Source organism: Symphalangus syndactylus, chromosome 14 (genome assembly GCF_028878055.3).
Source record: "Symphalangus syndactylus isolate Jambi chromosome 14, NHGRI_mSymSyn1-v2.1_pri, whole genome shotgun sequence".
NCBI classification, from domain to species: domain Eukaryota; kingdom Metazoa; phylum Chordata; class Mammalia; order Primates; family Hylobatidae; genus Symphalangus; species Symphalangus syndactylus.
In genome coordinates, this window is record NC_072436.2 from 22691248 (window position 1) to 22706990 (window position 15743).

Sequence of the window (15743 nt, forward strand, 5' to 3'; positions counted from 1 at the left end):
ACTTGAGTCCAGGAGTTTGAGGCCGCCTGAGCAACATAGTGAGACCCTGTCTCTACAAAAAAAAAAATTTTGTTTTAATTAGCCAGGTTGAGCCAGGCACGGTGGCTCATGCCTGTAATCCTAGCACTTTGGGTGGCCGAGGCAGCAGATCGCTTTGAGCTCAGGAGATCAAGACTAGCCTGGGCAACATGGTGAAACTCCGTCTCTACAAAAAACACAAAAATTAGCCAAGCACGGTGCCACGTGCCTGTGGTCTCAGCTACTCAGGAGGCTAAGGCTGGAGAATTTCTTGAACTGGGAGGTGAAGGTTGCAGTGAGCCAAGATCATGCCACTGCACTCCAGCCTGGGTGGCAAAGTGAGACCCTAGCTCAAAAAAAAAAAAAAAAAGATTGTCCAGGTGTGCTGGCGCACACCTGTGGTCCCAGCTACTCAGGAGACTGAGGTGGGAGCATTGCTTGAGCCCAGGAGGTTGAGGCTGCAGTGAGCCATGATCACACCATTGTACTCAAGCCTTGGTGACAGAGCAAGAAACTGCCTCAAAAAAAAAAAAAACAGACATAGGGATAAGAAATTATATATATTGATCTATATAGATAAATGATATGTATATACTAAATCATACATATATAAAATATATACATTTATTACAAAGAATTGGCTCACATGATTATGGAGGTTGACAAATCCTAAGATGTGCAGTCAGCCAAGCTGAAGACCAAGGAGGATCGATGGTGTTGTTCCAGTGCCAAGTCCAGCAGGCTGGATACCCAGGAAGAGCAGATGTTTCAGTTCCAGTCCAAAGGCAGGAAAAAAACTGATGTCTCAGCTCAAACGCAGTCAGGCAGGAGGAATTCTCTGTTATTCAGGAAAGATAGTCTGTTCTATTCAGGCCTTCAACTGATTGGATGAGGCCCACCCACCTTAGGGAGGGCAGTGGGCTTTATTCAGCCTATTGACTTAGATGTTAAACTCACCCAAAATCACCCTTACAGAAACATCCAGAATATTGTTTGATCAACTATCAGGGCACCCCATAGCCCAGTGAAGTTGACACATAAAATTAACCATCACAAGCCAAAAATTAGAAACAAGCCAAATGTCCCTCAACAAGTAAACAGATAAACACATGATGGTCTATCCATTCAACCAAGTAACTCAGCAATAAAAGGTAATGAACAATTGATCCAGGCAACGATGTGGCTGGGTCTCAGGGCTTTTTGCTGAGTAGAAAAAGCGAATCTCAAAAGGCCACATACCATCTGATTCCATTTATATAACATTCTTTTTTTTTCTTTTTCTTTTTTTTTGAGACGGAGTCTCGCTCTGTCACCCAGGCTGGAGTGCAGTGGCACGATCCGGCTCACCGCAACCTCCGCCTCCTGGGTTCAAGCAATTCTTATGCTTCAGCCTCCGGAGTAGCTGGGACTACAAGCGCCTGCCACCACGCCCAGTTAATTTTTGTATTTTTAGTAGAGACGGGGTTTCACCGTGTTGGCCAGGATGGTCTCGATCTCTTGACATCGTGATCTGCCCGCCTCAGCCTCCCAAAGTGCTAGTATTACAGGCGTGAGACAATGTGCACAGCCAACATTTTGTTTTGTTTTGTTTTGTTATGTTTTGAGATGGAGTCTTGTTCTGTAGTCCAGGCTGGAGTACAGCGGCACGATCTCAGCTCACTGCAACCTCTGCCTCCCTGGTTCAAGTGATTCTAGGACCCCGGCCTCCTGCGTAGCTGGTATTACAGGCATGCATCACCATGCCTGGCTAATTTTTGTATTTTTAGTAGAGACAGGATTTCAACACGTTAGCCAGGCTGGTCTTGAACTCTTGACCTCAAGTGATCTGCCTGCCTTGGCCTCCCAAAGTGCTGGGATTACAGGCATGAACCACTGTACCTGGCCTTATATACATTCTTGAAATGACAAAACTATAGAATTGGAGAATAGATCAGCGGTTCCAGGGGTTACAGTTGGAGGAAGAATGTGACTGAGGGGTAACAGGAATAAATTTCTTCTTTTTTTTTTTTTTTTTTTGAGACAGAGTCTTGCTCTGTCGCCCAGGCTGGAGTGCAGTGGCATGATCTCAGCTCACTGAGACCTCTGTCTCCCAGGCTGGAGTGCAGTGGCATGATCTCAGCTCACTGAGACCTCTGTCTCCCAGGCTCGAGCAGTCCTCCCACATCAGCCGCCCTCATAGCTGGGATTGCAGGAGGAGTGTGCCACCTGAACGCTCAGCTAATTTTTGTATTTTCTTTTTTTTTTTTTTTTTTTTTTTTTTGAGATGGAGTCTTTCTCTGTCCCCCAGGCTGGAGTGCAGTGGTGCGATCTCGGCTCACTGCAAGCTCCACCTCCCGGGTTCACGCCATTCTCCTGCCTCAGCCTCCCGAGTAGCTGGGACTACAGGCGCCTGCCAACACGCCCGGCTAATTTTTTGTATTTTTAGTAGAGACGGGGTTTCACCGTGTTAGCCAGGATGGTCTCGATCTCCTGACCTTGTGATCCTGCCCGCCTCGGCCTCCCAAAGTGCTGGGATTACAGGCTTGAGCCACCACACCCGGCTAATTTTTGTATTTTTTGTACAGATGGAGTTTCATCATGTTGCCCAGGCTGGTCTCAAACTTCGGAGCTCAAGTGATCCACCTGCTTCGGCCTCCCAAAGTGCTAGGATTACAGGCATGAGGCACCATGCCCAGCCCCAGGAAGAAATTTCTTAGTGGTGATGGAATACTTCTGTATTCTTATTGTGGGGATGGTTTCTTGAATCTATGCATGTGATAAAATTTCATAAAACTTGTCCAGGCTCAGTGGCGTGTAATCCCAGCACTTTAAGAGGCCAAAGTGAAAGGATCACTTGAGACCATGAGTTTGAGGTTATAGTGAGCTATGATTGTGCCACTTCTCTCCAGCCTGTCTCAAAACAATTTTTTTCATAGAATTACATACCAAAAGAAAAAGATGAGTGTCTCTTTGGTATATATCTATTATGTTCCCAACACTGCTTTTGGGACTTTACACATATATTACACACAACATTGACAGTAACTGGCCAAGTGCGGTGGCTCACACCTATAATCCGAGCACTTTGGGAGGCCAAGGCAGGCAGATCGCTTGAGTACAGGGGTTCGAGAGCAGACTGGGCCATATTGAGACCTTGTTTCTACAGGGAAAAAAAAAAAAGATGATGTGTGCCTGTAGTCCCAGCTACTCGGGAAGCTGAGGTGGGAGGATTGCTTGAGCCTGGGAGGTCAAGGCTGCAGTGAGCCAGCATCACGTCACTGCACTCCAGCCTTGGCAACAGAGTAAGATTCTGTCTCAAAAAATAAAAATAAAAACAAAAACAAACCAGTCACCTTAGGAATAAATACTATATCCCCACTTTATAATCAAGGAAACACTGAGAGAGTGTAATCACCACCCAGTCACATAGCTGGTAAGTGGCAAAACCAGGATTTAAACCAAGTCTACCTGACTGCAAGGCTTTGGCCCTTTCTCATGTTGCCTGCTAACATACACACAAGCTCCAAAGAATGGGGCCTCCATCCTGCCTGTGATAGATCTTTCTAGCCCTGATGTTGCCTCACACCACAGCGGAGTGTCCTGCACTGTGTTTTCTGCACTCCCTGGATAAACACAGAAAGTCCTGCTCTGTGAAGAGGTCATCGAAATTAGCACAGAGATGAGGCATTGGAGAGCAAACTCCAGGTCACGTCCAGAGGGAGACAGAAGGCTCAGCCCAAGGACAGGGTCCTCTTTATACCTCACTTGAATTTAGACAGCAGGCCGGGCATGATGACTCACGCCTGTAATCCCAGCACTTTGGGAAACCGAGGCAGGTGCATCACCTGAGGTTAGGAATTTGAGACCAGCCTGGCCAATATGGCAAAACCCCGTCTCTACCAAAAAAACTAGCCAGGTGTGGTGGCACGCATCTGTAGTCCCAGCTACTCAGGAGACTGAGGCAGGAGAATCCCTTGAACCCGGGAGACGGAGTTTGCAGTGAGCCAAGATTGCTCCATTGCACCCCTGCCTGGGCGACAGAGAGAGTCTCTGTCTCAAGAAAAGAAAAAAAAAGAATTTAAATGGCAACTAACTTCCCAAGAGTATGTGTCTCTGGGGTGCCTGCCCTGACTCCCTCCAGGCTGAGCTGCAGACCCATCTTCCATGCTCCCACATCAGCAAGATTTACCTTAATCAAGGACCTAGTGTATGGCTCTAGAATCACCAATGTATCATTTGTTGATGCAGGAGCCTCTCACAGAACTTGGCCTGGGTAGAAGCACAGTAAGCGTTTGCTGAGTGAATGAATGAACTGCAAGAATCTCATGCAAGGGCTGTGGACTCAAACACCTTCAGAGGCCAGGCAGACACCACCAATGAATGAGGTTGGGGATGGTGATTCGTGGGGAGTGGAGAGGACAGGGGTGGACTGGGGACATGAGCCGGAGCCACGGGGGCAGCTGCCACTCCGCTTGCCTTCATGCCGCCAGGCAGGAATGTGGGCCATCTATTACCACATCTAATTTTTCAAAAGAAGCCAAAAGCCAGTCTTTTATGATGAGCTTCTGATTTTTTCATGTTGTGGACTAATTTTAAGCTTTTTAAATTAAGTGAGGGCCAAATGAAACACATATGCTAGTTGAATATTGCATATGTGAAACTTCAGGATGTTCCAGCGTTTCTGATGCAGTGACAGTGATTTTCCTGATGACTACGAGACAAAGGTGTCCACAGCAGGCAAAGGAAAGCCAGTTTCACCAGCAGCCGTAAGCCAATTCTATGTGGACAGCCTCCTCTGCTGGCATCCCACTGGGAGGGGCTCCAAGAGCCAGTAAGAGCTCTGAAGGCGGGATTGCAGGGAGGGCAAGGAGGAGGGTACAGATGACCTATGACTGCTGGCTGGCATAGTACGACTCTTGTATAACTTGAATTCTCATGAAACATGCATTTTTGATGGATTATTAGATTATTTTCATCTTTACACTAGTAGCACAAAGACTGGACAATCCCATGTAATGGACGGACATAGGATAGTGCCACTTGCACCAGACAGAGAGAAGCTAAGACAAGGCTGGACAAGGTCCTGGGAAAGAGGCCACAGGTGGCAAATCCACCCCGCCTGAAGGACCTCATCTGGGTGCAGACTTCTACCTCTCACTCTTTGCTTCAATACCGGAGGTCTTTCCTTGTTTTCCTCACCAGACAGTTGTTTTTCTCAAACTAAGGAAATGAGCGCACATCTCGGAGTGGCCCCAGTTCAGATCATCATTCGCTGACTGTGATGAACAGCTTTGGAAGCCCCGTTTGTCTTTCTTTCCAACATGACTCATATATGTTGATATCACACATCCTGGATGTGACAGGATGAGGGCACTTCATCTCTTAGGTATTCTTCCCAAAATTCTGCAGTCCCAGTCTAATCATGAGAAGACCAGAAACTGTCACCAGTCAGCGGAGACTAAGGAGACATGGACACTCAACGCAACACGGTGTCCTGGATTAGGTCCAGGAAGGGAAAGAGGCCATTAGTAAGACAACTGCTGAGACCTGAAGAAAGTGTGTAGTCCAGTTGAAAAATCATGGATCAGCCGGGCGCGGTGGCTCACGCTTGTAATCCCAGCACTTTGGGAGGCCGAGGCAGGCGGATCACGAGGTCAGGAGATCGAGACCACGGTGAAACCCCGTCTCTACTAAAAATACAAAAAATTAGCCGGGCGTGGTGGCAGGCGCCTGTAGTCCCAGCTACTTGGAGAGGCTGAGGCAGGAGAATGGCGTGAACCCGGGAGGCGGAGCTTGCAGTGAGCCAAGATCGCGCCACTGCACTCCAGCCTGGGCGACAGAGCGAGACTCCGTCTCAAAAAAAAAAAAAAAAAAAAGAAAAATCATGGATCTAGGCCAGGCAAGGTGGGAGGTGTGTGCCTGTAGTCCCAGCTACTTGGGAGGCTGAGGTGGGAGAATTGCTTGAGCCTCGGAGATGGAGGTTGCCATGAGCTGAGATTGCACCGCTGCACTCCAGCCTGGGTGACAGAGTGGGATTCTGTCTCAAAAAATAAAAATAAAAGTTAAATAAAAATAAAAATAGTTAAGATGGCAAATTTTATGTTATATATATTTTACCACAATTTCTTTTCTCTCTCTCTTTTTTTTTTTTAAGACGGAGTCTCGCTCTGTCACTCAGGCTGGAGTGCAATGGTGCAATCTTGGCTCACTGCAACCTCCATCTCCCAAGTTCAAGCGATTCTCCCGCCTCAGTCTGCCGAGCGGCTGGCATTACAGGCACCCACCATCATACCCGGCTAATTTTTGTATTTTTAGTAGAGACAGGGTTTCACCATGCTGGCCAGGCTGGTCTCGAACTCCTCACTTCAGGTGATCTGCCCAACTCGGCCTCCCAAAGTGCTGGGATTACAGCTGTGAGCCACTGCACCCAACCCACAATTCTTAAAATAATAAAGAAATCAATACAGATGTGACTGATCATATATGTGCGTGTGCATGTGTGTGTACACACCTACATTCCCCAGCTGTATCCACTGAGAGGGACAAGGAACAGCCTCATCCTTGTGGCAGTGAGCACATGTAGCATCCAGATCTTGACTTCTAAATACCATTTTCAAAAAGGAGAACCAGGATCTTTGGAGAACAGACTGATTCCAGGGCTGAGACAAAAAAAATACAGATGCAGCCAGGCGCGGTGGCTCACGCCTGTAATCCCAACACTTTGGGAGGCCGAGGCGGGCGGATCACGAGGTCAGGAGATCGAGACCATCCTGGCTAACACAGTGAAACCCCGTCTCTACTAAAAATACAAAAAAAATTAGCTGGGCGAGGTGGCAGGCGCCTGTAGTCCCAGCTACTCGGAAGGCTGAGGCAGGAGAATGGCGTGAACCCCGGGGGGCGGAGCCTGCAGTGAGCCGAGATCGCGCCATTGCACTCCAGCCTGGGCGACAGCGAGACTCTGTCTCAAAAAAAAAAAAAAAATAGTAAAAGCTGTAACAGCTTGTACTAAAAAGCTCAAAGAATGATGGGTCACAGCAAAAGGGCATGGCTGCGAGCTTGAGTGGGTTCCCACTGGCCAAACTGGGAATTATTATGATTATTATTGTTATTTTTTTTTTTTAGATGGAGTCTCACTCTGTCGCCCAGGCTGGAGTGCACTGGTGCAATCTCAGCTCACTGCAACCTCTGCCTCCCAGGTTCAATCAATTCTCCTGCCTCAGCCTCCAAAGTAGCTGGGACTACAGGTGTGTGCTACCACATCTGGCTAATTTTTGTATTTTTAATAGAGACGGGGGTCTCACCATGTTGGCCAGGCTGGTCTCGAACTCCTGACCTCAGGTGATCCACCCGCCTCAGCCTCCCAAAGTACTGGGATTACATGCATGAGCCACTGTGCCTGGCCTGGGAATAACTTAATTATTACAGTGAATAGTGAGAGTCATGGATTATAACGTACTGCATTCACAAGTCTGTGCAGACATAAAGAAATCACTTGCGCAAAATCACAACGGGATAAGATAGCACTGCGGACGAAGGATGCTCAGTCTCATTTTCCTTTAGGACTTCTTCCCCCCAGATACTGTGAGTGGGAAGGACATGACACAGAGCAAGCTGGAGGCCCAGGAAATTCCTAGAGAGAGTGCCCAGGACATACAGACTTTTGAGATCTGTCCAGTGTCATTTCCTGTTTCAAATCGTGCTGGGGGAAGGGAAGGTGCAGGAGGTGCAGTGAGGGAGGGGGCGTGGGGGTGAGAGAGGCCGGAGAGCAGGGAGGAGGCTGGTCCATCAGCTGCGGCTGCCAATGATGCCTGGTAGCGGGGGTACGGGCGAGGGACCTCCTGGAGAGCGAGGTGCCCACATCTGGTTCACATTGAAGGGTAAAAACAACAGGTTCGTGAGCTGGAAGAAGCCCAGTGGACTGAGCCAAGCTGTGCTGCTCAGACACTAGGGCGCAGCCTTCCCCTCTTCCATGGGTCACTGGGCCTGGCCAGCTCCCAAGGGCTTGCAGAGGGGATGCAATTGGAATAAGGCTATCTTCTCTGCTTGGAACCACATTATCTGGGTCCAGCTCCTCCTAATGTACAAACCAGCCTCATCATGTGTCGGGAGAGGCTGGTTCTTTGATTTGTAGATGGCTCATTTCAGGCCCTTGAACAAGACTGAGACTGCACACGTGCCAAACGTCATCATGTCCACCCAGAGGGCTTGTTTGTGCTTCATGTAATGTCTCCCTTGGCTGGGAAGAGACAACGGCTTGCTGTAGGATCTGGAACAACTTTCTTAACTTCTATGAGCCTCAGTTTCCCCTGCTATAAAATGGAAACAACAGTTCCTCCTTAAGGGGTCATGGTTGGCCTATTAGAGTTACTGAGCATCAGGCCCAGCCACAGCGCCAAAAAGCTCTCAATCAACATCCACCATTCCTACTCGTCATTTGGACCCCAGCCTTATCTCTTCTATTGGGTGTTTAAAGTTAGCCTGTAGTCCCAGCTACTTGGGAGGCTGAGGTAGGAGGATCACTTGAACTCGGGAGGCAGAGGTTGCAGTGAGTCAAAATCGTGCCACTGCACTCCAGCCTGGGTGACAGAGCGAGACGCTGTCTCAAAAAAAAAAAAAAAGTTTTAGGAAAAAAAGACTTTCCTCTAGGCCAGGCATTAGTGGTTCACGCCTGTAATCCCAGCACTTTGGGAGGCCGAGGCAGGTGGATCACCTGAGGTCAGGAGTTCAAGACCATCCTGGCCAACATGGTGAAACCTTGTCTGTACTAAAAATACAAAAATTAACTGGGCGTGGTGGTGTGTGCCTGTAGTCCCAGCTACTTAGGAGGCTGAGGCAGGAGGATCACTTGAACCTGGGAGGCGGAGGTTACAGTGATCCAAGATCATGCCACTGCACTCCAGCCTGGGTGACAGAGCAAGACTCTGTCTCAAAAAAAACAAAACAAAAAACAAAACAAAAGTTTTAGGAAAAAAAGACTTTCCTCTAGGATTTGTATTCCAGCAATTAGTACCATCCCTGGCAATTCGAGGCAAGTGGCAGGCAGGCCACAGATGACTTTCCAGTTTTGCTATTTGGTGGCTGTGTGACACTAAAAAGCTTCCTTAACTTCTCTTAGCCTCAGCTCCTTCTTCTGTAAAGGCAGAATTCTTGCCCTACCTCTCAGGTATTTGTGAGAATTCAGAGGGGTAATACATATCAGAGAAGGGTATGGTTTGTGGTAAATACTATTTTCCTTCCCAGACCCATATTAAAGGCTCAAAGAATAGTCATTGCGTGGAGGAGAAACACATGAGGGAAGCACCTTTCAAAACCACCTGGGTAAGTCCCTTTCTCTGCTGAGCGTTAGTCCTTCCCTCTTCAATAAGTGGCACCATGGCCAGGCACAAGAGCTCACACCTGTTATCCCAGCACTTTAGGAGGCCAAGGCAGGGGGATCACTTGAGCCCAGGAGTTTGAGACCAGCCTGGACAATATAGTGAAACCCAATCTCTACAAAAAAAATTTGAAATTAGCTGAGCATGGTGGCACACGCCTGTAGTCCCAGCTATTTGGGAGGCTGAGGCAGGAGGATCACTTGAGCCCTGGAGGCAGAGGTTGCAGTGAGCCATGATTGCACCACTGCACTCCAGCCTGGGTGACAGAGTGAGACCCTGACTCAAAAATAAATAAATAAGTCCAGGCGCAGTGACTCATGCCTGTAATCCCAGCACTTTGGGAGGCCGAAGCGGGCAGATCACTTGAGGTCAGGAGTTTGAGACCAGCCTGGTCAACATGGCGTGACCCTATCTCTACTAAAAATACAACAATTAGCCTGCAATGGTGGCTCATGCCCGTAATCCCAGCTACTCAGAGGCTGAGGCAGGAGAATTGCTTGAATCCAGGAAGTGGAGGTTGCAGTGGGCCAAGACTGTGCCACTGCACTCCAGCCTGGGCAACAGAGCGAGACTCTGCCTCATAAATAAATAAATCAGCAGTGGACAGCAGGGAGCTGATTCATTCTGGAGAGAGCCCCGAGGCCCGCATCCTGGCCAGCACCTTGTAGAGACCTCAGCTTCCTACCCTGAATTCACCTCTTGCTGTCCCCAAACTTACAGAAAAGGACGTTGCTCCTTTGCCAGATGCAACCAGCGTGCTCTCCTCCAGTGCCCTCCGGGGTGTTATCGGGGAGTCCGCTTCCGTGGGCCCACTTGTCCACTGTCAAAAGCCCTTGGCCGGGCGGGCTTGGTGGCTCACGCCTGTAATCCCAGCACTTTGGAAGGTCAAGGTGGGCGGATCACAAGGTCAGGAGTTCAAAACCAGCCTGGCCAATATGGTGAAACCCCGTGTCTACTAAAAATACAAAAATTGGCCCCGTGTGGTGGTGCATGCCTGTAGTCCCAGCTGCTTGAGAGGCTGAGGCAGGAGAATTGCCTGAACCCAGGAGGTTGCAGTGAGCCGAGATCGTGCCACTGCACTCCAGCCTGGGAGACAGAGGGAGATTCTGTCTCAAAAAAAAAGCCCTTGTCCAGGAGCCCCTACAAAGCAAAAGTCCAGGACACCATCCGCCTTGGTCCTTCAGAGAAGGTGAAATTAGACAAACTGGTTACACCTTGGCAAATCATTTGACCTCATTGTGCCTCAGTTTTCTCATCTGTAAAAAGGACTATTTTTGTTTTTTGAGACCCAGTTTTGCTCTTGTTGCCCAGGCTGGAGTGCAGTGGCACAATCTCGGCTCACTGCAACTTCTGCCTCCCAGGTTCAAGCAATTCTGCTGCCTCAGCCTCCCTAGGAGCTGGGACTACAGGCGCCCGCCACGACGCCTGACTAATTTTTTGTATTTTTAGTAGAGATGGGGTTTTACTACGTTGGTCAGGCTGGTCTCGAACTCCCGACCTCAGGCGATCTGCCTGTCTTGGCCTCCCAAAGTGCTGGGATTACAGGCATGACCCACCACGCCCGACCCCTTCATGCAGTTTCTCTCACTCCTTTCAGAAGTGAGGAGTCTGATAGTGCATCAACATGGAATCCACTCCTATAAACCAGCCTGCAATCCCAGCTGGAGAACTACAATCCAATCAGGGATTAAATCTAAATTCCTCCCATCTGATCGCTGAGATCCCTACCCATCCAACTCACCCCCTCCTCCTCCAGAAATGTTATCAATCCCCTAAATGCCTTCAATCACCTGTTTAACCACCAGCCAAGAGCTTACTATTCCCCCTCTCCCAAGCTTAGTCACTCAGTGTAATTAATGGACACGCAACATTGGGAGTTTTCACATTAAGCTCTTACTTTGAAACTTTGAATAAGAAAAAGAGCTGAAAAAAGCAGATCTCCCAATCTCAGTGAAATTGTAGGTAAAACTCCAAGTAGAATACCCAAAATAAATTGTATAAGTAATGATAATATATCATAATGTGTTTATTATATGCATATATATTATATATATATTTGGAATATATAGGTATTAAGTATTCTAAATTTCTATCACCTATCTATCTATCTCCATCTGTCCATCTATAGTCACCCCAAAGGCTAAAAGGAAGTTTTCCACACTCAAGAGTGAAATGGGGCTGGGCTCAGTGGCTCATGCCTGTAATCCCAACACTTTGGGAGGCTGAGGCAGGAGGATTGCTTGAGGCCAGAAGTTCAAGACCAAGACCAGCCTGGGCAACATAATGAGACAGTCTCTACAAAAAAATATAAAAATTAGCCAGCTATGGTGGTGCACACCTGTAGTCCCAGCTGCTTGGGAGGCTGAGGTGGGAGGATTGCTGAGGACAGGAGGTGGAGGCTGTAGTAAACCATGATTGCTCCACTGCACTCCAGCCTGGGTAACAAACTGAGACCCTGTCTCAAAAAAAAAAAAAAAAAAAAAAAAAAAGAGAGAGAGAGAGAGTGAAATGGAACAAATGATACATCCTTTGCATGACAAGAAAGAGCTAGAAGAATAACATTGTGGAGGGTCCTGGTTTCTCTGAAGGAGCTGTTGAAATCTGCTGTATGATCAGAAGGGGACATGATTGTAGCTGGAGGCTGGAAAAAGGCTCTTTGAGCAACTGTTTAGATTTTGGGTTAAACCATTTTGCACAGCTTGAAAAATAGTATGCTCTCAAAAAAATCTATTTATCCAACAGCTAGCTAGCTAGCTATCTATCTATCTATCTATCTATCTATCTATCTATCTATCATCCATCTATCTGAAACGAAATTAGTTGCCCCCTTAAACCCCTGCTTTGTAAACTAACACTGACTGAGAGCTTACTTGTTGAGCTGGGTATTCAAATCACCTTTAAAGCACCTCTAGGAGTTAGATACTAGTTTTATCCTCATTTTGCTGAGTTGAAAAGTGAGGCACAGAGCAGCTAAGCAACTTGCTGGAGGTCACACAGCTATTAGGTGTCAGAGCTGGATTGAAATTCAAATCTGATTCCAGAGCCAACGCTATTTGCCACTAAGCTCTACTGCCTCCCTGTGGCGGTTTTCCAGTCAGTAGGGAGTCTTCAGCAGCTTTCACAAATACTATACCTCCCTCGCCCACAACACACGGAAATCAGTCTCCCCCTGTTGCTTTTCATAGCGAACCCTATGCCCTGTGTTCATATTTTTGACATGCGTAAAATCTTGGCTCACCATAGAAAAGAAATACTTTGTTGATGTGTGTGTGTGTGTGTGTGTGTGTTAACCAATAACTTCCACTTTCTGTCTTTCTAAACTATTAGAAGGAAAAACATTTGTTCTCACCCTTCCCATTTTTTGTTTGTTTTTTGAGACGGAGTTTCTCTCTTGTTGCCCAGGCTGGAGTGTAATGGCATGGTCTCAGCTCACTGCAATCTTTGCCTCACAGGTTCAAGGGATTCTCCTGCCTCAGCCTCCCAAGTAGCTGGGATTACAGGCCCCTGCCACCATGTCTGGCTACTTTTTGTATTTTTAGTAGAGATAGGGTTTCGCCATGTTGATCGGGCTGGTCTCGAACTCCTGACCTCAGGTGATCTGCCCACCTTGGCCCCCCAAAGTGCTGGGATTACAGGCGTGAGCCACCACACCTGGCCCTCACCCTTCCTATGTAAAACCAAAAGCATTCACTCACTGTCCATCCACAGCACAGGTTGGAAGCCACTTAGGAGCCCTGGGGGTTGAATCTAGTGAAGAGAATCTGATGATGCTTGGTGCACTCTGGGGTGAATTCATTTTGACACCTAGCTCTGAAGTTTTAGAAATATCGTTGTTCTTAATATTGGTGTTTTAGATAAAGGAGGCACGTTAGTTTTCTTTTTCTTTTTCTTGAGAAAGAGTCTCACTGTATCACCCAGGCTGGAGTCCAGTGGTGCAACCTCAGCTCACTGCAGCCTTGACCTCCCTGGCTCAAGCAATCCTCCCACCTCAGTCTCCCAAGTAGCTGGGACTACAGGTGCACACCACCACGCCTGGCTAATTTTTGTATTTTGTAGAGACGGGGTTTTGTCATGTTGCTCAGGCTGGTCTTGAACTCCTAGACTCAAGCAATCCTCCTGCTTTGGCCTCCCAAAGTGCTGGGATTACAGGAGTGAGCCACTGCACTCGGCTGAAATGTTCCATGTCTTTATCTGGATGGTGGTTACCTGGGTAACCATGTAGGTAAAAATGCATTGAGTGGCTGGGCACAGTGGCTCACTCGTGTAATCCCAGCACTTTGGGAGACTGAGGCAGGAGGGTCACTTGAGTCCAGGAGTTTGAGACCAGCCTGAGCAATATGGCGAAACCCCATCTCTACTAAAAATACAAAAATTAGCTGGGCATTGTGACTTGGGCCTGTGATCCCACATACTCAGGAGGCTGAGGCACAATTATCACTTGAAGCCGGGAGGCAGAGGTTGCAGTGAGCCAAGATTGCACCACTGAACTCCAGCCTGGATGACAGAGTGAGACCTTGTCTGAAAAAAAAAAAAAAAAAAAAAAAAAGGCATTGAGCGGCACACTTCAGATTAGGGCACTTCACACTTATTACTGAATACAAATTGCACCATAAAGCCAGGTGTGGTGTCTCACGCCTGTAATCTCAACAGTTTGGGAAGCCGAGATAGGCGGATCACCTGAGGTCAGGAGTTCGAGTCCAGCCTGGCCAACATGGTGAAATCCCGTCTCTACTAAAAATGCAAAAATTAGTCAGGCATAGTGGCGGGCACCTGTAGTCCCAGCTACTTGGGAGGCTGAGGCAGGAGAATCCCTTGAACCTGAGAGGGGGAGGTTGCAGCATGCTGATATCACGCCACTGCACTCCAACGTGGTCGACAGAGCGAGACTCGTCTCAAAAAAAAATTGAATTAAAAAGTTGTACCTTAATAAAATAAAGACAATAAAACGGGAGGAATACAGGAGAATAAGATGTTGTAAGGGCAAACAAGGTTCATAAAACACACACACACACACACACCCTGTGGTGGTTGTGAGGACTGGCATTCGGGAATGCCTCACTGTATTCACTGCGAGAAACACAGGACCTCAAAGCTCTGGGCCCAACCGGGAACTACACAAGTGGTTCCTTTTCCAGAAAGCCCACTCATAAGACACAGAGACGTCCAATTTCCCAGGAACATATGGCACAGTGAGAGCGTGTCTTCATCACCCAGAAGCTCAGGACAATGTCATCACTCACAGAGGCATCGATGGGAGGGCTGAGCTCAGGAACCCACGAGAGGCTCAGTGTGCTGCCATGAGCTTAGATCCTAGACTTGAGTGGACTGAAAGGTCACAAGGCTAAGATTTAGGGCTAACACAGAGGAGACAAGCCAACGCTGACTCACTTTGAAGCTTGAAATCAGGGTTTTTAATCCCCACGCTATTGACATCTTAGACCAGAAAATTATTTATTATGGGGCTGTTCTGTGCATTACGGGGTGTTTAGCAGCATCCCTGGTCACTATCCACTAGATGACAGTAGCATCGCCCTCCCCCAGAAGTGACAACCAAAAATGTCTCCAGGCCGGGTGCAGTGGCTCACACCTGTAATCCCAGCACTTTGGGAAGCCAAGGAGTTCAAGAACAGCCTGGCCAACATGACAAAACCCCATCTCTACTAAAAATACAAAAATTATCCAGACATGGTGGCAGGCGCCTGTAATCCCAGCTACTCAGGAGGCTGAGGCAGGAGAATCGCTTGAACCCGTGAGGCAGAGGTTGCGGTGAGCTGAGACCATGCCATTGCACTCCAACCTGGGCCACAAGAGCGAAACTCCGTCTCAAAAAAAAAAAAAAAAGTCTCCAGAATTCGTCAAATGTCATCTTGGGGAGCAATATCTCCCTTGATTGAGAACCACTGCTTTAGATAAAAGCAAAATCTTAGGCCAGGCTCGGTGGCTCACGCCTGTAATCCCAGCGCTTTGGGAGGCAGAGGTGGGTGGATCATTTGAGGTCAGGAGTTCGAGACCAGACTGACCAACATGGTGAAACCCTGACTCTACTAAAAATACAAAATTAGCTGGATGTGGTGGCACATGCCTGTAATCCCAGCTACTCGGGAGGCTGAGGCAGGAGAATCACTTGAACCTGAGAAGTGGAGGTTGCAATGAGCTGAGATGGCGCCATTGCACCCAGCCTGGGCAACAAAGGCAAAACTCCACCTCAATTAAAAAAAAAAAAAAAAAAAAAAGCAAAATCTTAGACTTGTCCATTTTTGGGCCATTGCCTGAAATCTTGGACAAAGGCCTAACTGACCCAGTTAAAATGCCAGTATCTGAGCCCCACTGTTAGGCTGAAGCAAACCAAGGAGGCAATTAATGACGTGTTGC